Source organism: Rhipicephalus microplus, chromosome 7 (genome assembly GCF_043290135.1).
Source record: "Rhipicephalus microplus isolate Deutch F79 chromosome 7, USDA_Rmic, whole genome shotgun sequence".
Classification (NCBI taxonomy): domain Eukaryota; kingdom Metazoa; phylum Arthropoda; class Arachnida; order Ixodida; family Ixodidae; genus Rhipicephalus; species Rhipicephalus microplus.
Genome location: NC_134706.1, coordinates 48611397 through 48632753, shown reverse-complemented (window position 1 = coordinate 48632753; position 21357 = coordinate 48611397). Strand labels below are relative to the sequence as shown.

Sequence of the window (21357 nt, the reverse complement as noted above, 5' to 3'; positions counted from 1 at the left end):
CTATCTATCTATCTATCTATCTATCTATCTATCTATCTATCTATCTATCTATCTATCTATCTATCTGTCTATCTATCTATCTGTCTGTCTGTCTGTCTGTCTGTCTGTCTGTCTGTCTGTCTGTCTGTCTGTCTGTCTGTCTGTCTGTCTGTCTGTCTGTCTGTCTGTCTGTCTATCTATCTATCTATCTATCTATCTATCTATCTATCTATCTATCTATCTATCTATCTATCTATCTATCTATCTATCTATCTATCTATCTATCTATTCTAAGAAAGCCTGATTGCCTTTAATTCGAGCCAAACTTTTTCATGTTGTCTAAATATAAATCTTCAGAGGACAGTTACACAGACCATTAAGTACGACCGCGATAACTGAGAATTTTGCGCCGACACCAAAGTAGAGCCCCTGAGTCGCTATAATTGATTGCTTCCGACAATACAACTGGAATAGTCTAAGCGTTATCAGCAGTCGACTAGAAAACGGCTGAAGCCCGATTTGCATTTCGTGAAACCTTTGGAGTCTCGTTTAATTGATGATGCATTGTAACAATCGCTTGCGCGCATTGCCACATTTATGCTAACCCATTCCTCTCTGCAAAGGCTTAGGAGGCCGTGTCAATATTAGATCCACTGACAACTTTCCCTCGCGTCAAAAAATGAATTAACAAATAAAACTAAACTAATGATTGGCTTGCGAAAAAGAACTTCTCACTCGTCAGCTCGAGAAACGACTTTTCATTCTCTCTCTCTTTTTATTACTCTTATTTATTTTGCAGGCGTCGGAGTCGACTAGACCCGTTTCGTGCGCCAACCTGTAACGTGGCACCATCAACAGGTGACGACATGGCAACGAAGAAGGCGAGCGCCGCGCGAGACAGCAATACTTGACATCAAAAAGACCAACCTAGACAACAAAAGAAGGAACGCGAGAAACGCGATTTTGGAACTCGGAGCAACGACGTATATTGTTCAAATTTCGAATTACGGCAACAAAGCAATGCGTTCCCTTGCGAGTCGACTGAGTGTGAACAGGTATTAGAGATAACAACCGTTCCAAATAATGTTGCGAGTCTTATATTACCGGTCGGAGATAAAGATCAGTGAGGAAGACTTGCTCACGCGGGTTTATTGCATTGTAACGGCGCAGACTAAAAATTGTGTGTTTTAAAAGTGGAGAGAGTGAAAAAATGAAAAGTTGAGAGAGGAGAAAGCTTGCGTTTCATTATAACCCTCTGACAGATAAGGGAAACCAAGAGGGTCCCGTCCTATGACCCGCGAAACCGCGTCATGCTTTTGGTTGAGCCGGCGTATCCGTTATCTATAGACACCCGTCCGACCGGGGCAGCAAAAAAATAGATATAAATTGAAGATAAGCGAGGAAAACGTGGTTTGTACTCTTACCGTGTGCAGCGCTGAAATTGAAGCGGATGCGAAGAACTCACAAAAAAAAAATCGGGTTGGAACGAAATCACGATTTCACTTCGGTCTCACGGCGATGCTCTCCGAATTCCTCTTCTTCTTCTTCGGCGTGGGGCTCAGTGTTTAACAGAAACGTCAACGTGGAACGACAACTTGGCAAGACGTTTCCAGCGTTAGGCGGTTAACGGTTCGTCGTCCGATTTGTCAAAACCCTTTTTTCCCGTCTCCCGAACTCTTTCACCAAACACAGCAGCCTCCGCCTTTGCCGATCTTCTCGTCTCTCTTTCCTTCTTTCGTCACGGCGGTCAACAGCCAACGAAGACTGTGGCGTTTGTCACAACGACAGCGGCCGCCACGAACGAACAGAAGCGAAAACCACACGGCACGTCGCCGAAGTCGAGCACACGGGCGAAACCGGCGGCAAGTTGCGGCAGCTTGCCGACACGACCAGCACACGCGGCGGGCGCGCACACGCTAACGGCGAGCGAACGTCGAACAAGCTGAGCGAGCGGCTGAGCGAACGAAATAAAAAAAAAAAAAAATCCGCGCGCCCCCCAACCTCCTTCCAAAACATGTACCACGGGTCCGGGAACCGGGTCTACACGCGAGATCCAAGTCCCCCGACGGAGCCCGCGCCGCGAGCCGCGGTCCAATCACGGTGCTCCGATCGGATGACGTCAGCAACCACCTGGTACACCCGGGGCTCCGACCGGCGGCGCTGCTCTTCCAAAAGCGCGCTCGCGCGCGCACAGCGCGCGCCAGGGTTTTCGCCTGCTTGGGTTGCCTATTATGCCGGCTTCTTTTCTGGCTCGTTTCTTGTCTTCAATCCGCGGATTGCCGATGCTTCCTCGTGCTTCGTTTGGCGGCACACGGGGAGAAAAAAAATGAAGATATATAAAAAAACGCGTTTTTTTTGTCTTTCAGATAGCAGTGTATTACGTAGAATGGGGGAATAGATAAAAGTGAATGTCCTAGCTCGATGAAGAAAAAGAAGAAGTGGTACAAAAAGAGGGAGGAGTGGTGAAAATAGAACAACAAGGTCTCGGCTAGCAGCTCGGACACGTTCTTTGCGGCCGCCACGGTCTTTTGACGGCAGAGGGCAGCCGAGTCGCAATAGAGAAAAGAGGAAGATGGGGATGTCGAGAGGGATGTGTTGTTTTCGCGCACTCTAGTCGTGCTGGAGAAGGGCGCGGCAATGCGTGGGACGGCGGGGAAAGGCAACGTACGTGCAGGCATCCCCATCCTTCCAAGGAGTACACAGGCTATTTTGAGCCGAGGAGGAGAGCCTTGGAGTCTGAGGTAGAGAGGGAACTGCGCGGCATTTTCTTCCAACTGAAGTCAATTTGTTTCGCCGTGCCCGTTCGGGAAATCACTATTGGCCTGTCGGTACGTCAAAGAGAAGCGAGCAACATGCGGCGACCTCTGACGGAAAACGTTCTTTCGCGAACGCGGAAAGAAATATGAAAAAAAAAAAAACTGCAAAATAGAGACGGCCCCGACAGATAAGCAAATCGAATGGCGATTCGCGGACCGTTCTAGTTCTTACTCTTGGACCTAACACATGAAGAAAAACTGTATTAGCGTTTATGACACTGCGTACTAGCACGCCCTATGACAGACTTTTCAAACAGAAAGAAAAACTAGCGATTTGACCGAAATAATAACTTTTCTTAGTAGCGACAGTTTGATAGTCTTATGCAAATACAATACAGGCACGTCAAATGATGTGCCGAATGATTTCGCGAGCGTTGGAACTGTCAGAAAACACCCCCCCCCCCCATTCCAAAACACAAAAAAAAAATACCAACGGCTCGATTTTAAATGTTATGTTTCACGTACTGTAGAATGGCGTCATTAAGTATGTCAATTATACCAACAATTCTTACGGCCGTATCGTTGAAGGTATTGCCACTCTGAATTTGTGAAACCGGACGTATTCTAACATACCATTTTCCAAAAAAAGCCAGAACGGCACGTTCGGCGTTAGTAATGCGCGTGATTGAACAAAAGCACGAAAAGAAGAACAAAAAACTTATTGTTCATCGTCGCAGCTTTGAAGCTGTAAACAATAAGTCTTATCTAGAGTTAAAAATCATATATATAACCAGTGTTTCCTGATTCTCGCAGATATAGCCTGCTATAAACGACATTCTTCAGTTGCGCTATCCGAAGCCAGCCATGAGTATTTCTGCTGAGTCGCTGACAGATGGAATATGCCTGAAAAACAAAATGATGTCGTGTACCAAAGAAATAAATAAACTGTAAAAATGAATTGTTTAAGAGAGAGAGACCTGGATAAACCAGGGTAACCTGAAGTTTATTTTGTTTACCATTTATCTCGTGATATCACCAATTACATGAGGCATTCTTATAGGAGTAGGTTAGGACGGTGCACAGACTTTGTGGCACATGTTTTCACACAAATATACTATAGATAGAAAAGCTAGGTGGCTTATAATAACAATAATTATTATTACCAAGAACTAAGGCTATTAGGCTGTGTAAATAGAAGTACTGACGTATCCAAGATGGACGCCCCGTTTTCTTGAAAATCGGGAGAAGCAGAAAGCACCCGAGTTGCGCCTAATATTGTACAAAGTGCGAGCTATTGATGCATGTGACGTGTTAAAAAAAATGCCACGGTGGTATTGTGTTTATACTGGCCCACAGGCCATTGGATTGAATCACGGCCGCTGTAGCCGTCTGTTTGGTAAAGGTTACACCAAAAGTGTAATTTTCCTTTCATTAAGAACGAAACGAAAAAAGAATTTCCACTGCCTAGCCTGGGATTTCTCTGCATACAATAACAAAACTTGTATGGCTTCAGGATGAATATATGCTTAATCTAACCTTGATTTATATTATTTGATATCGAATTCATATCATTATTTCAAGAAAATAATTTGGCTGCATTAGAGTATGATGTGCCTTGAAATAGTGTCAGTTTGCCGCATATACAGACAGTTCTACAGACAGCCACCAACAGACAGTAGTAGTAGTAGTAGTAGTAGTAGTAGTAGTAGTAGTAGTAGTAGTAGCAGTAGTATGAGTAGTAGTATTATTAGTAGTAGTAGCAACCATAGTAGTAGTATTGGTCCTCAAGGGCGGTGGCATTGAAAGACACCATGCCAAGTCGCAAAGAGGAAAGCGCATTAGGTACCGGCAGACAAGCCGCCTGATGTTGGGCGAGCTCTCTGTACAATACTACCCGAATCACTGACGCGAGGTCCAATGGGGCTGGAAGCACGTCGACAGTGGCGTCATTCGTTTCGTTGGCCAGGCGGCGGAAATCTAATGTAAATTGTCGCGCTTTCAGGGCTACAGCAGTTCGGCAATGCTTATTGACGTCACCTACACACCCCAGACTACCTTACACGATGAGGAACTGGTAGACGTCCTCTGTGATTCCTCTTTGAGAAGAAGACCAGCTTTGTATACTCTTCTGCGATTCGAGGGTCCGGAAATTTGCGCAACTTGAGCATTTCTTCGATATACGCAGTGCAGGTTTCACAGGAAACTTCAGCCATCGCCTGAGAGTTGACATGGCGCGCTTGTTTTTAGAAGTGAAGTTCCTCAGGCCCACACCTCGCCGTCGCCGTCGAAGCTCCCAGCGCTGGGCAAGCACGCCGATCAAAACAACAGGTGCGCGCCTCCAGTGCAGCGGGAGTGGAGCCACGGCGGCAGATGGCTCCCGCTGCGACGTGCTCTCACCACATTCACTCACTCACTCACTCACTCACTCACTCACTCACTCCACTCACTCAGTCGTTCCTGCCCCCGAGCGCAGGAATCGCTTCCTATCTTAACACCTTCAAGAAAGCCAGCAGAGAAATCGGGCGCATATGTCGTTTCGGCCCCTTATATGGAGCTTCGCTGATCGGCTGTATTCGTACACGGTACAGCTGCTTGTTTTTAGCTGCCAGATTCCCGAAGCACCTGCTGATTTCATTAACGAACTCCAGCTACGTCGTCAGGCGTTTTCTTCGAAGTTTTCAAACCAGACAAATGCGGTTACTTCAAGAAAAAGACCTACATTCTAGATCTGGCCGGCATCATTCCAGCCATTAAGACGATCGACCCGTTGGTAGAAGCCGAGCCATGCGTTGACATCTTCCCCACCTAGTACGGCGAAGGTTTCGGGGCTCAATGGGGCTACCACAAAGTTCCGAAAGCAGGTGGCTGGTGCCGTCAGAAGCCATCGCAAGTGGCAGGCGAGCAATTCGTCGACTTCGGCGAAGCTCCACGCAAAGCGCCTCAGCGGTCGGTGCGTCGTGGTTCGTCGGAGGCGCCGTCATCGTTACACTGGACCTCCACGAAAACGGTTATGATGTAATATGTTCAAGAATTAATAGCGAAGGGTAGCCATGACGACAGCGACTTTCTTACAAGGTAGAGCACAGCGTTCTCCCCTTCATTCGCCCGACCGTTACCGATTCGGGTAACAATATGTGCCTTTTAAATGTGCGAGTGTCAGTCCTCTGTACTTTCTTTGGCATCGTTGTCTGTTAGTTCTCATTATATATACATATATATATATATATATATATATATATATATATATATATATATATATATATATATATATATATATATATATATATATATATATATATATATATATATATATATATATATATATCAAGTACTTCAGTCGCCACTGACGTGTGAACCTGGGTGAAAGGCTACGAGCAGTTCTGCTAAATCTTTACAGAGGCCCTAGAGGGTCACTGAACCTCCGCGTTTTCGAAATACATCAGTGAGATGAGACTCGGCACACCAACCAATAAATAGAATTGAAAAAAAAATCATGAGCCGTTTCGCACTGTGAAAGCAGATGGCAGAGCGAAGCTGTGCAGTTTACGAATTAATTTGTTCCATTCAATCATTCATTTACTCGTAGATCTACTTATGATTTTATTAATTTTGTCTGTACTCCTTTAAGGCACGTCCAGGTCAAATTGTGTGGTCCGGAAGTGAAGCACTGAAATCAATAATTTATACTTACCAATTACCATGTACTTAAGATGTACTTACCGATTTATACTTACTTGTTTATTGACCTGTTTACTTGGTAATTATTCTTCGCGCTTTTATAGATTTATTTCTTAAGTCATAACCTCTTCGTGATTATTTTTAGTGGCCAAGATGGGAAATAGCAGAGTGTCCCCCACTTGCTGAGGGCTGGTCCGTTGAGCGTATTGTCGTCGACAAGGTAAGGAGTGTCGCAGAGTTAAGAAACTTTTTGATATCTTATCATTCTTCGAGTGAAAGTAGCGTCGAGAAATTCACTCGAGCTTAGTTCATGCGGAAACAGCAACATTCTTCCAAACTTTAAATGTGTTATATTGATGACGATAGCTTTGTGTTGCATAGGTGACTGTTCGCGAAAGGTCGAGTTGTAAGCACCTTCCCAGTAAAATAAAAATAGAAAAATAGAAGACGTCGCTTTAGCATCCTGAATGTCAACTCGCCAGCGAGAACCCATAAAGACAACGGTAAAGCTAGTATTAACACTGAGAAAATGGGGAAAATTATATGCCCTTCCTTGAACCCAAAACCGAATAATGTGATCAACCGAGGTGATCACTCAAACCGAAATCACAGTTCCTGTTTACAAAAGATCGTTTAATTTTTACCTGAGCGTTCAATGACATTAGTTCGAAGAAATGCCAATGAGGACGGACGTTACCGAAATCTGTAGGCACCAAAAACACTTCACGTGTTTGACGAGTACGTTGGCCAAACGTGTCATCTCCATGTTTTGGATCATTTGTCTTTTAATTTCATCTCGTCAACAATTCTGAAGCAGGACATCTCTCCTGAGCGACGGTCCTTTAATCTTATTTGGTGCAGTCTAAGTTAGCGCTTCGGGATAAAAGAAAGAAATACAATGGATTGTTTGCAATGCTGCTACTCGTCAACTCACTCCAACACGTCATCTAACTTTAGCTTGCTACTTTTTAGACACACTGGATTTGTGTTTGCTCCATCAATATGCTTTGGGTTCCTTTTGTACGCTTATAGGCTTTCCGTTTTGTTCGCTTTTAGCCAATGGAAACTCTAACCTTTATATTTTTATGGCGATAAAATCCCACCATCATTATAATGATGATGGGCACCATATGATTGTTGGCATTATTAAGTACCCTCCATCATGTGGACATTCATCGACATCATTAAAATAATGTCTGTCTGTTTCGTGGTTTTCATGTTTGTCTTTTGACTCTACACAAATAAATGCGATGTTAACAGTTTTAAATTTCTCCTTTTCAGCTGCCTGATGTTAGTTCATAGAGAGAGTCTGTTGGTTGCCTCAAGTGAATCGATAGAAAAACCTGAGGATCGCGCAAGAGTTTTGAAGCAAAAAGACGCACGGAAATATCAAATTATGAAAAATAAATGAGTTTTGATATAGCGAATTTCATGGTTCACCCGCGTATCGCATCCCGTCAGGTATCCAACTAGAAGAATTCATCAGCCTTATGGTAACTCATATATTACCTCGCTCAATATCTGGTTCCGAGCCAACCACTCGGGTTAATACCGAATAACGTTTATATCTCCCTATTTGAGCAAAATTTGTTGATGTGTAAGGCAAATAACCTGCGTAGGCCTATGAGGTCGCTCAAGAACAACGAGTGATAGGGAAAAAAGGAAGAAGCAGAGAAAAAAACATAAATGTGATGGTTCATCTCGTCACAGACGGAACCCTATAGGCAACTTCATTTTTTTCTGGAGCCAAATTTCTTTTTCTACGCAAGGCGCCACTTTATATGTACTGTAATTGTCCCTAGGCAACTTCATTTCTTTCTGAAGCCAAATTTATTGTTCTACGCAAGGCGCCACTTTATATGTACTGTTGTTATCCCCTTACACAATTGTTACGATCCGTAACATTTCATTTATTAGGCAGTTTCAGAATAGGGTTGATGGCTTTAGCGTACCTACGGTACGACACGCTACTTTCTTAACCTAATGTGGATGCCCGAGAGGTTAGCGTATGACGCATGCAAAGTGGAGACAAACGCCATCGTGAAGCTTTCCTTGTGCTATTATGAAATTTTCCCAGCATCTACAGCTCACTTGAATAGCGCAAAGTGGCGAACACAAACGCCAGAGAAGTAGTTCGCTTTCAGTCAATGCACCATGGGGAGATGTTCGCTTCAATGTCCTGTTGGTCGGGCCTCTTGTTCCGAGTCGGTCTTCATTGGCCGGTCCTAGATACATCACTGACCCTCGCTCAATAGGTCTAGACCTTTCGCTAAACCCATTACTAAGACTGGGGGCTCTTTTTACACTGTGTTCTCCAGAGCTCATTTCACTCATGCAGAGAAGCGAATCAGACCAGCTTCCTGTTGTGTCTTCCTCTACCTGTTGACGTCTTCCCGGTGACCTCACTCAGCCAGTTTTTTTTATATTCACATGCATTTACATTCTCTGCATTCTTCGATATCAAACTAAGTGATAACTTATTCGCATGTCCTTGGGGTTTTATCCACTCCTAGAGCAAGAAATCGACAGTTTTGCGTGCGAAAGGAAAAGTTTTGTGCGTGACCAAATAAACACAGAAGTAGGCAATCTCACCCTCAAGCTAGTTATTCCGAAGCTTGGATGCTGTGAGTCGATCAGTGCAAAATGGGCTTCTGCTTCAACTACTTACGACCAGCTAGAGAAGCGTAGCTATCGAGAAAGAAAGAAAAGAAAAAAAGCTACACGAATGCAAGAGCGCGTGCAAGAAGGCCGAGCAATACCAGATAACAAGAGATAAGGATAACTTCCAGTGCTCCCAGAGGTGGGGGCAAAAGGACGCCCCCGGGAGATCAAAGGCAATGCACAAGTTGACGTTCCCTCTGGGAAATTGTATCCTATAAGTCCACGCTTAGAAAATGGAGCGGGGGGTAGGGAAGGGGTGGAGTGCGCTGGCGAAACACCTCTCGACCTTTTTTATTCACCGCCATTTTGCGACAACGAGCTGATCGCGTTGATAAAAACCCGTTTTGCCGTCGCCGCCGCCACGCTCTCTTATAGGTTCTTTTGAAGGAAAGGAGTTTGAAAGAAAACTCTCGAAACGAGCGCAAGCTTCTTGAATGTTTAAGGAACCGCGCGGGGGGACTTCCCTTTTGTGCTCCAGGAATTCACGACGCTCTCGGCAGAAAAACGCTTTCCGTGTCGTCTGCTGCACGAATCGCATAAAGTGCGGCGGCAGAAGCGGGGATACAAAAACTGACGCCCGCAAAATGAAATCCGAACGATAAGCGAGCGACAAACAGACGAGTAGCTGCAGATGATAGCGACGGTAGCAGAAGTGGATTGAGCAGACGACAACAGAGAGGGTGGGATTTTTGTTTTCTTTAAAATGTTTTCGTGAATGTGCCACACCGGCAAATAAAAGAAAAATGGAAGAGAAAACAAGACTTCAAACAATGAGTGGCGATAGATGGCGCTCCCTGGAAGCAACAAAGCACAGGATACGAAACAATACGTAAATAAATAACATTTTCTTTGTCATCGTGATCTCCATGCTCTAACTGCTAGGCCCAAGACAGGGCAAACGATCCCCGGGAATATAGGCTGACGAAAAGCAGTGTGTGGCCAGCTAGAGGCAAGCAAGCTTGCGACTATAAATAGAAACGTCTATGATAAAGAACAAAAGAAGGAACGCACGGGATCGCGATAGGAGCGTGGCTTATTCTCAAGACCGCGTTCTTCCAGGGCTCCTTCTACCAACACTTCGTAAAGGGGCATCATGTTCACGATATCCCCATTTCTGGCAAAACTTAACCGCCCCGTAAACTCTTGTACACGCATGATTGGCTCGTATTGGCTAACTGCTGGATAAACTTAGGATAAGGTTAGCTAAATGATGCCAATCGTTAACGCTAACTGCCTCTTCACCACTTCTCTCACGTCCACTTCTGAATAATATTGGCGAATGCTGGCGAATTGCTAAATATTGCCTGAGGTTTCCTAAGTGTCTAAGGTTATGTTGGCGAACATGCCAGCCAAAGTCGGCTATACATTGTAAGAAGGTATCTTGTCCAGTATATCCACAACACTGATGAAACTTGAACCACCAAATTTACTTTCCTTATACATGTTCTGGCTGGTTTCGTTTAACTGTTGGCTAAACTAATGGTTGATAAATTCTGAATAATGCCATGTATGTAGTGATGGAACGCTAAGTGTTCACTTGCCACTATATGCTGACAAAGCTAGTCGAGCTCATTCAGAATCACTCACGAGAGAGAGAGAGAGACAAAGATGCAAGGAAAGGCAGGGAGGTTAACCAGACGCACATCCGGTTTGATTCCCTGCACTGGGAAAGGGATGAAGGGGAGAATCACTCACGAAATATATCTTGCGCTTAGGACCCGCTCAGACTGTATAGCTGACCAAGGTTTCTCTGAGCCGGACTTACTCAGACTCACACTCATGGCTCAATCTGAGCCTGAGTTAGTCCGAGGCAGTCGACTCAAGAGTCCGTTAGCCTAGTATCATCTCTGTCGACGCTTATGTCGGTGCTCTATAACACCAATATGTCACGCACTCGGTGCTATTCTTAGCGCCTTTTGAAATAGTACCTTCGAATGCGAATGTTCTTAAACCAGTCTGGTCATATTTCTTGAAAGAGATGGCAAATATATTTACCAAGAAATTTCTTGGGTGAGTTAACGGCAGGGGGCAGGGGCGTAATGCGTGCCTTAGATTAATATATACTGAAATGGCGTACGAACGACACTGCTTCGGAATATGTGTCAGTAGTTAAGTACACACCAGTGTAACCGTGTATGCATGTGGGCTGATAGTTATCATCATCATCATCATCAGCCTGACTACGTCCACTGCAGGACAAAGGCCTCTCCCATGTTCCGCCAGTTAACCCGGTCCTGTGCTTGCTGCTGCCAATTTATACCCGCAAACTTCTTAATCTCATCTGCCCACCTAACCTTCTGTCTCCCCCTAAACCGCTTGCCTTCTCTGGAAATCCAGTTAGTTACCCTTAATGACCAGTGGTTATCCTGTCTACGCGCTACATGCCCGGCCCATGTCCATTTCCTCTTTTTGATTTCAACTATGATATCTTTGACCCCCGTTTGTTCCCTAATCCACTCTGCTCTCCCCCTGTCTCTTAAGGTTACACCTACCATTTTTCTTTCTATTGCTCGCTGCGTCGTCCTCAATTTAAGCTGAGCCCTCTTTGTAAGTCTCCAGGTTTCTGCTCTGTAGCTAAGTACCGGCAAGATACAGCTGTGATATACCTTCCTCTTGAGGGATAGTGGCAATATACCTGTCATAATTTGAGAGTGCTTGCCAAATGTGCTCCACCCCCTTCTTATTCTTCTAGTTACTTCAATCTCGTGGTTCCGCTCCGCGGTTATTACTTGCCCTAAGTAGACATAGTCTTTTACAACTTGAAGTGCACTATTACCTATCTCGAAGCGCTGGTCTTTTTCGAGGTTGTTGTACATTACTTTCGTTTTCTGCAGACTAAATTTAAGACCCACCTTTCTGTTCTTGTCTAACTCCGTAATCATGAGTTGGAATTTGTCCCCTGAGTTACTCAGCAATGCAATGTCATCGGCGAAGCGCAGGTTACTAAGGTACTCTTCATTAACTCTTATCCCTAACTGTTCCCATTCAAGGCTTCTGAAAACCTTCTGTAAGCACGCGGTGATGATAGTGATACTGAAGATGAATCGATATGATTACGTCCGCAGAAAACAGTGGACGATTTTGCGACTCATTCAAAAAAAAAAAAAAACGTTGCGCTTTGCGCTCGCTCCAACTTAGACATACCGAAGTGTGCCTGATGAACCGAACTCACTCGGACTCAAACTCACCAAAATATTACTCAACCGGACATAGCTCAGACTCCCGGCTCGATCTGAGCTTGAGTGAGACCGAGTTAGTTCACCGACCTATCCTTACCACTGACCTAATAACCACCTATGCCACGTAACGCTAGCCAACTGCTAACGGAGAGAAGGATGATTGATGTTGGCTGTAATATCGGCTATTGTCCCCTATCCGCCGACATAGGAGTCGACATTAACATATTCGTGCAGTCAATGTCGAACGAGTGAGTCATCTTTCTCATAAATACGCTACATAAAGATCAGGTTTTCAATTCAACTTGCAAATAGAGTGCGATTCTCCGTCAGCAATGAGCCACCTACATCATTACGTTCACGCACCTAAAATTACTCGATTTATTTAGCCAAGAAGTCCGTTTTGTCATACAAAGTGCGCGAGTAATGCAATGAAGCTCTAGTGATCAATGCAATGATAAAATGGGCTGCTATCTAAAGTCCTAAACGTTATTATTATTATTATTATTATTATTATTATTATTATTATTATTATTATTATTATTATTATTATAGTGAGTTAATTGAGTACATGGTCTAAGATTCATTGGTTCATACTAGAAAAGTACGATATGTTGAAGTTGTTTATATTCTGCACATTATTTATTGACTCCTATTCCCTCTATAAGGGTATTAAAGAAATCGTGTTAGTAAAACTCTAGACGGATGTGTATATAATAGCTTCAGAAAAAAATTGATGGGTTAATAATGGCAGAAATAACTATTAAAGTTTATTTTTTTTACATTCATCCTTTTTCTCTACAATAATGCAAATTATATGCCAGAACTTCCACTAAGTAGGAGCGACTACGCGACATACAAAACAATCTAAAATGAGTGCGACACTTATTTCGACATATTTTAACACTACTGCACTAGGCAAGGAACTGAAAAGAAGTTCTGAAAGTGTAGAACACCGGCGTGGCATTCAAGAGTGTTCCAAAAACAAAACCACTTAGTTATAGCACACAGTACATTAGACGTCAAACTGTAAACAGCGCCATTGATGTGGGTAATTGCTTCGGTGGTAGTTTTTTTTTTTTACAACGCCCTCGTTGGTATCCTGAATGTTTTTTTGTTTGTTTGCGAAACTGAGCTGCGTGATTCAAAATGCATTCCTGCATAAGTTACAGTAACATTTTTTTGTTCTGGTTTGTTTATATATTGATAGCCGTCCCTTTTGTACACTGCACACATTAAAAACATTTTGTTGCATCAGCATTTTTATGCGATGCCCGTGGAGGCCTGTAAGGTATTCTAATATAAATAGGTATTCTGTTGCCTTTATCGCAACATATTTTTTCCGCTCTTCACACACCGTTCTTTGTTCCTACGTATTTACGTATTGATCACTCCCGCCTAGCTAGTGACAATAACCCAGCTGGCAGTGCACAGTAAACAAAGTGAAACAAATCGATATTCTACAAAGACAAGAAATGTAGCATCCAATCGTCTTCTTCTTTATATTCACGCTATATAGACACTGAACAAATGTAGCCCCAAGCCAACAATAAGCACACTCTTCAGAAACCTTTCCAATACCAAAAAAAAAACTACATCATCTCCCATTAAAGCGAACCATGAGTAAGTAGCATGCGAAGCAGCGCATGGGCCGACTTAAAGTTTCGAGTGCTTCACGCACTTTCTACGACGCGCCAATCCAACCCGTTGTCCTCTTCTCGATGACGATACCTCTCCGGCCCTTGGGAGCTTTCCTAGTCAGCTGCGCATGGCGCGTGGGGGCTTGTGAGTCCGTTGCGGGAAGCAGATTGAATGACCCTCGCCTTTCTTTTTTTTTTCTCTTTTGCAATCTTTCCCTACCCAAATCTTTTATTCCCCATACCCCATTCCTGTGCTGACCTGTTGAGGTGTCCTTGTAAGGAGAGACAGTTACGGGTCGGCACTTTTCTTTTCTTCTGTTATAACCACTTATATATATTCATAAAGGGCACCTTGCCCTATGAAAAGCCCCGCCGCGGTGGTCTAGTGGCTAAGGCACTCGGCTTTTGACCCCCAGGTCGCGGGTTCGAATCCCGGCTGCGGCGGCTGCATTTCCGATGGAGGCGGAAATGTTGTAGGCCCGTGTGCTCAGATTTGGGTGCACGTTAGAGAACCCCAGGTGGTCGAAATTTCCGGAGTCCTCCACTACGGCGTCTCTCATAATCATATAATGGTTTTGGGACGTTAAACCCCACATAACAATCAATCAATCAATCAATCAATCAATCAATCAATCAATCAATCAATCAATCAATCAATCAATCAATCAATCAATCAATTGCCCTATGAAAAGGCATCCCTTTCAACTGGAGCGCACCATTAATTCTCTCTAATATTTCTGTTGCTGTTACTCGTCCCGGACTCTATAGTTGGAGCAAGCAGCGCGGGTTCATCGCCAAGCCACGTGGGAGCACTTCGGTTCATCGCGCGTGTGCAGAGTCTCGTTCCCCAACACCACCTCGATATTGCAGAGAGAGTGTCAGTGGGAGCGGCCACAGCCTCTTACACATCCGCCTAGCCAGGACCGAACGCGCTAGCGGGTGCCAGCGCGTTCTGCCGATAGGATACAACGCGTTGGTTCATCGCGCGTCTGCAGAATCTCGTTCTCCGCAGCTATGCCCCGCCGCGGTGGCATAAGTGACTACACCCAACATAGATTTCATTAAGATGGCATACAGCCAGACGTTTAAATAAAGAAAACTAACTTTTAATAATTATGATCGCACCTGCAGTTTAGGACGAAACTTTTGTTCAATTTAGCAACAAATTTGGGGGGAAATACCTAGGACGCTGCTGCTAAAGTTGCTCAGCGGCTGTCCTAAACAACAGACGGGAGACGATCAGACGTTATGGACCTATCATAAATTTTGTGAGAGTTGTCACTGAAAAAAACTCCCTTGGCCTCTGCGTCTGGTCTCCGTAGGGCAGGAAACTTTATCGCTCCATCTGCAAGATACACTAATGCGTTCCTGCCGGTCAATATTTTTTTAGATGCGGAGCATCTTATACTCGCGCCTTGTAGTGCGCCGTCCGCACCGCTTCTCTTCGACAGCTGACGCGCGCGCATGCGCCGTCGCGCCGTCGCCCACTCTTCCACCATCTGTGCATCCCTTCCTCCTCTACACACCGCGCGCGCTTCACTCCTCCACCATCTGTGCACCCTTCCTCCTCTACACACCGCGTTCGACATCTACAATTCTCCTGATTCTCCAGTGGACGCGCATGTGGCGTCGCGCTTCGAGAACATTCAACAGCTGACAGTGCATGCGCCGTCGTGCTGTATATATACTCAAGGTCGGCGCTCGCTCGCTCAGTTGCCGCTCGTCGGTTGGTTTGTACGGTGCGTCGACGTCCAAGGTCGCGGTGAAATGAATTCCAACGAATCCACAAACACAATGATCGACGTCCCTTCGACCAGCGCCGCCCTTTCGCATACGTGTGTACGTGTTCACTCATTTAACACCCCCTCCTACAACCACGTTAACCAATTTAGCCATCGACCCAAGTAAGTCGCAATTTAACACCCCATTTCACAACCACGTTAACCAATTTAGCCATCGACCCAAGTAAGTCGCACTTTAACACCCCGTTAACCAATTATATGCTCCGCATCCTCCTCAGTGTTCCCCCGAGGGAAGCTGCGGGCAATTTTTAGCTGCGTAATTTTCTTTCGAAATCTAGTAGCACTGGCTCCAAACAACGTTGAGCCACTCCGCGGCAACCGTCTACTTTCCCCACTCGTGATATGACGTCGGCGCATGCGCACAGCGACGACCTGTTTCTTTTTTCTTCGCTCTCGGTTATAGTTGCATTATTGGACGCACAATCTCAAACAATATTCGTGATTTCCCCAATAAAATGCCCCCCCCCCAAAAAAAAGAAAGAAAGAAAGAAAGAAAGAAAGAAAGAAAGAAAGAAAGAAAGAAAGAAAGAAAGAAAGCGATCGAAGTGACCGAAATACATCAGCGTTCTGTATACAAGAAATGATAAATCCAGACGAAGCGCTGCGCTTTGCGCAAGATCGAACACGAAAATGCGCAACGCCGACGATATCTTTCAAATCGAAACTCGAGAGTGCAAATATTGGCAGGCGAACACCCCTACCCGTTCCGCCCACTTCCTCCGAGCGCCCCCTCGCGGGAGCATCTTTATACGTCGTCGTCGTCTTTCGACACAAGTGGCATCGACAGAGAAGGCGTGGCAGTGAACGTGTCTCATGGAGTAAGATGCAATCGCGGAGCGTCAGAATATACACTCTGGTAGCGAGAAACGCGGCGCAATTGACATCGACGCACGCCCAGTTATGTACCGTATGCCGCGTCGACGGAAGAGAGTAAATCTGCGGCGCGAATATTGGCTTGTCAGAACACGTGTCTTTCTATGTCTCTTTCTGCCTCTATTGCAACCACGCGATGCAGATCTACAGCTATTCAATGCCGTTATCGATCATCTCCAATCCGTGTGCTCTTGCAAATATATACACACATATATAAGTATGCAAATGGTAGGCAGATGCGTGGCGTTATAAACTACAGAGTCTCTGTGTTGGCGCATATGTTTGTGCGTGATCCGGTTTCCGGAATAGCCGCAGTTTGCGGGAAAAAATGATCAGTTACCAAATAGTTTTCCGTGGATATGTGCGAAAAGAATACACGGTGTTTCCAATGCCTGTCGATAGCCAATGCGGGATACTGAGGGTAGCTGGTCGTGCCCCACACATGTGCGGGTGAATGAATGATTTGTTTCCATGTGGGTTGTTTTTATGTAGCGCAACTGTAGGATGGGCGATGTGCGTTGCAGGTGGCATTACAAAAACACACACAGGTGACACACACACACACACACACACACACACACACACACACACACACACACACACACACACACACACACACACACGCACACGCACCCACAGCCCCGCCGCCGTGGTCTAGTGGCTAAAGTACTCAGCTGCTGACCCGCAGGTCACGGGATTGAATACAGGCTGCGGCGGCTGCATTTTAGACTGACGCGAATATGTAAGGCCCGTGAGCTCAGATTTGGGTGCACGTTAAACAACTTCAGGTGGTCAGATTTTCCGGAGCCCTCCACCACGGCGCCTCCCATAATCATATGGTGGGGACGTTAAACCCCAAATATCAATTATCATCACCAACACAAACACACTGATGTGTTTGGCTTCTGACCCGAATGTTCGACCCGCCACAGTGGTCTTGTGGCTAAGGTACTCGGCTGCGTACCCGCAGGTCGCGGGATCGAATCCCGGTTGCGGCCGCTGCATTTTCGATGGAGGCGGAAATGCTCAAAATACAGAGGTGCCAGGTTCGATCCCACGCTGGCGCGAATTTTTTTTTTTTACGGGTCCTTGCTACAGGCTTTTTTATACAATTATTTTTATTATTTCTTTAGCGGCAACTCGTCACGGTGGTTCTGAGGCTGCTTCGCGCTCCAGCATTGCCGGCTGGAGCGCGCCATCCACCATCCGCTTCACCATAGCCACCATACACCATATGCCACCATTTCCACCGCCATAATCCACCAAAATGGTGGATGGTGGAATCCACCATTCCTATGGTGGACGTTTTTTTGAATAGGGTAGACCCGTGTGCTTATATTTGGGCGCACGTTAAAGAACCCTGGGTGGTCGAAATCTCCGGAGCCCTTCACTACGGCGTCTCTCACAATCGTATTGTGGTTTTCGGACGTTAAACCCCACATTTCAATCAATCAATCAATCAATCAATCAATCAATCAAACAATCAATCAATCAGTTGACCCGAATGACGCGGGCTCGGTCCCAGTCATGACAGTCGCGTTTCGACGGAGACCAAATAACAAATTTCCCCCCCAAAAAAGCATTAAAAAAGTGTTCTTCAAACGATCGCTTATACCGGTTCTACCTTTGAAACACGGCGTCTAACTTACAAATGTTTTATCCCACCATTTTCGGAACATGCCAGTGCTGTGTGCTTTCCACACACAAAGCTTCTTACACTCGAGAACGTACAAAGAAAACTGGTGCGTTTTATTTTCGATCTTTACGGGCGTATAGCGATTCCTCGATAAAACTCGTCGGCCTCGCTATTTTGTCCAGCCGAGTCAAAGCGCGCAGATTAAAGTTGTTGAATTCTACGTTACACAATACGTTCAAGCTAAGTCCCGGATCCTTCGTCGCATGAATAACTCTTCCAGAGAAACCTGACACAAACACAGACACAGACTTACAATTGATCAATCTTATTCTACTAACAATGTACATTGCCTCTCATTCTTTTTTTCACCAGGCCGTTAGAGACTGGGATTCCTTAGATGAATTTTTTGTTGCTGATACTACGATAGAACTGTTCACAAAACTCGAAGGTGACATTTGGTGCGGTCGCATGACGATCTGTTAACTGTCTTCATATTTTTTTTCTCCCTTTGCTCTTCTTGCCGACTGTTTGTGAGAATGATGAACTGTGTGTAATTCTTGCAAGTTTCTGTGTAGATGTGTCCTCAATTTTTTTTAAATATTGAGCCTATATTATCACCCCATTACCTCTTATTTGTACTTCATGTATGAATATACACCCAGCCCTGTAATGACCCCTTTGAGGGATGTGCAGTATTTGAAAGTAAATAAAGAAAAAGACCACGTGACCTAAGCGCTTCATTCTTCTTTTGCGACAAAATAACTACAGCCAATCATCCAAGGAGTACCATCATCATCATCGTCGTCATCATCGTTATCATCATCACCACCAACGCAAGCGACGAGAGGGATTTACGATTTCTCGCAGCAGTGGCGGGGCTCCGAGATATGCTGAGAATCCGTGAAGGGCCGCGTCGAATATTATTCTCTTTCGAAGAACAAGACAGATACTTTCGAAGCGACGCACTCTTGTCCGGCAAGCCCTTTCAGTTGAAGACTGATCTGAATCCACGGAATTCTCGAAATACCTCGCGTCACTTCCGTCGGGAACAAACCGTGTTATACCAGTCGCCGGCTGCTTCGTTATTAATGAGACCGCGTTGAGACAAACGGCGTCTTCGGAGCATGTCTGGTTGCTCCACTTCACGGAATCGGCAGATGACAGATGCGTCTTACACACGCGTTTGTTTGCGACAGCGTTGAATATTACGCTCGGCTTGTACGCTATCAGCCGTCCGCCTCAGTAAATCGGTGACTAGGGTGCTTGGCTGCTGACGCAAAGGTTGCAGGGTTCGATCCCGGTGTCTTAATTAATTGCAGGCGGAATGGTATAAAAGCCCGTGTACAGTGCCATTTCCGTACAGCGCAAAGAAAAACCAGATGGTCCAAATTTACACAGCCTTCATTACTGGCATCTTTTTATAACAATGTGATGAAAATTTTGTGACGTGATTTTTTTTAGAGCTGCATTTGCACATGTTGTCGTCCGTTGCTATTACACAGTTCATGATTTCTTTTAAATTCCTTTTGGTAATATTTTTGTCTATTTGATTTGCTACCTGAGAGGCAGTGGTCGGTGCTACCGTATGCCCCCATCCCAAACACACAGAAACCAACGAATGCAACTACATAACTTAACAACAAGAACAAAAATGTAAGACTCAAGTACACCTTACGTGCTGAGTGACCGCATAACTGCAGGCTATAGAGGTCCTTATAATATCCATAATGAAATATGATGAGGATCCAGTATGAAAGATGTCACTGAATCAACTCATTTGTTTTTTTTTTTTGGCTCAGATTAATGGAGCTTATTCATTTATTCAAAACACCTCAGAGGTCGCAGATGGGACACTGTACATGGGGGGTGGGCGAACAAATAAACTACAGCGGGTCAGGTGAAGTTTCGCTGCCTGAAAGGTTTGAAACGAGTATTGCCAGTGATGAAGGTGACGACGAGGGCAGTATGCAAAAAAAAAAAGGGGGGGGGGGACGTTCATGGGTACTCGAATGAGAACGTGGAAGATAAATAGCATTTCGGTGCGAGTGGCGACAGGCACGGTGCGATGAAAATTTATTCGAGTCACTCGGATGTTCGAAATAGTTGACACCGTTCGGTTGAGAGGTATAGCGGCCGCCGTCCTCATCGCTGTAATTAATGAGACCGTAATCAGACAAATGCACGTTTAACGCTTGTCGCACACTCCGCTAAGCGTATCGAAGAAGGATTGTTCAGTACTAATTGAGTGATAGAGCCTTCAGCGTTCGCCGAGATTCCGCCTCATAAATTCGTACGTATAGAGACACAATTACTCAAGAATATTCAGGCAACTTAATAAGACGAACGTGATAACGTTAGTTACAAGTAGAATTAGCCTTGTAGAGGGCCTACAAATAGCTCTGCGCGAAGAAAAATTTTAACAAAATGCTTGCACTTCTTTTACGTGTTTTAAAAATACGTCTGAAGACCAAAATGATCAAACAATCTTGAGGTACAGCATAATTAGTAATAGAATCGATTTTGTGAGTGGACAATAAGATATAATGTACAACCATCCCAGGATCTTCGAAACGCTTTATTAAATATGCAAAAATTGGTTTTCCACGAAGCCTCACTCCATTTAATAATGCGTCTCAGTGGAGCAGTAGCCAAGGCGCTCGGATGTTGGCAAGAAGGTCGCACGTTCGATCTCGGTCGTGACGGTCGCATTTCGTCGAGGGCGAATTGATAGATGCCCGTAAACCGTTCGATGGCAGTGCCCTCTAAAGAACACCACATGGTCGAAATTTCCGGAATTCACCACCGCGGCGTCTTTTGTTTCCATACCGTAGGTTATGAATGTAAAACCCCAGATCTTCTTCTTCTTCTTCTTCTTCTTCTTCTTCTTCTTCTTCTTCTTCTTCTTCTTCTTCTTCTTCTTATTAATATTATTATTATTATTATTATTATTATTATTATTATTATTATTATTATTATTATTATTATTATTATTATTATTATTATCTTTTCTGTGCATTGGGGCATTCAATTTAGCGTAGTAAGTATAATGAAGTGGGCGTAGCCGAGTGAAAGTTCACTTGCTGTTGAAACATATTGGAGTTCTTTTTTTGTTTAACATTGTAGCGATTTCAAGCTGAAAAGTTCAAATAGGGCTGT

General features: G+C 44.7%; 1 protein-coding gene across 2 annotated transcripts in view; it reads right to left on the bottom strand.

The window, feature by feature from the left end:
• The window catches only part of dimm (basic helix-loop-helix family member dimmed), a 505350-nt gene that overhangs the window by 157441 nt on the left and 326552 nt on the right, over nucleotides 1-21357 (bottom strand). Inside the window, exon 1 of one of the 2 annotated variants that reach the window (XM_075869123.1) lies at nucleotides 1404-1866. The exons of the other annotated variant lie outside the window; for it this stretch is intronic. The gene's annotated coding sequence lies outside the window, so the exon portion shown is untranslated. Of the gene's footprint in view, nucleotides 1-1403; nucleotides 1867-21357 lie in introns of those variants that run through there. 2 annotated transcript variants of the gene reach the window in all.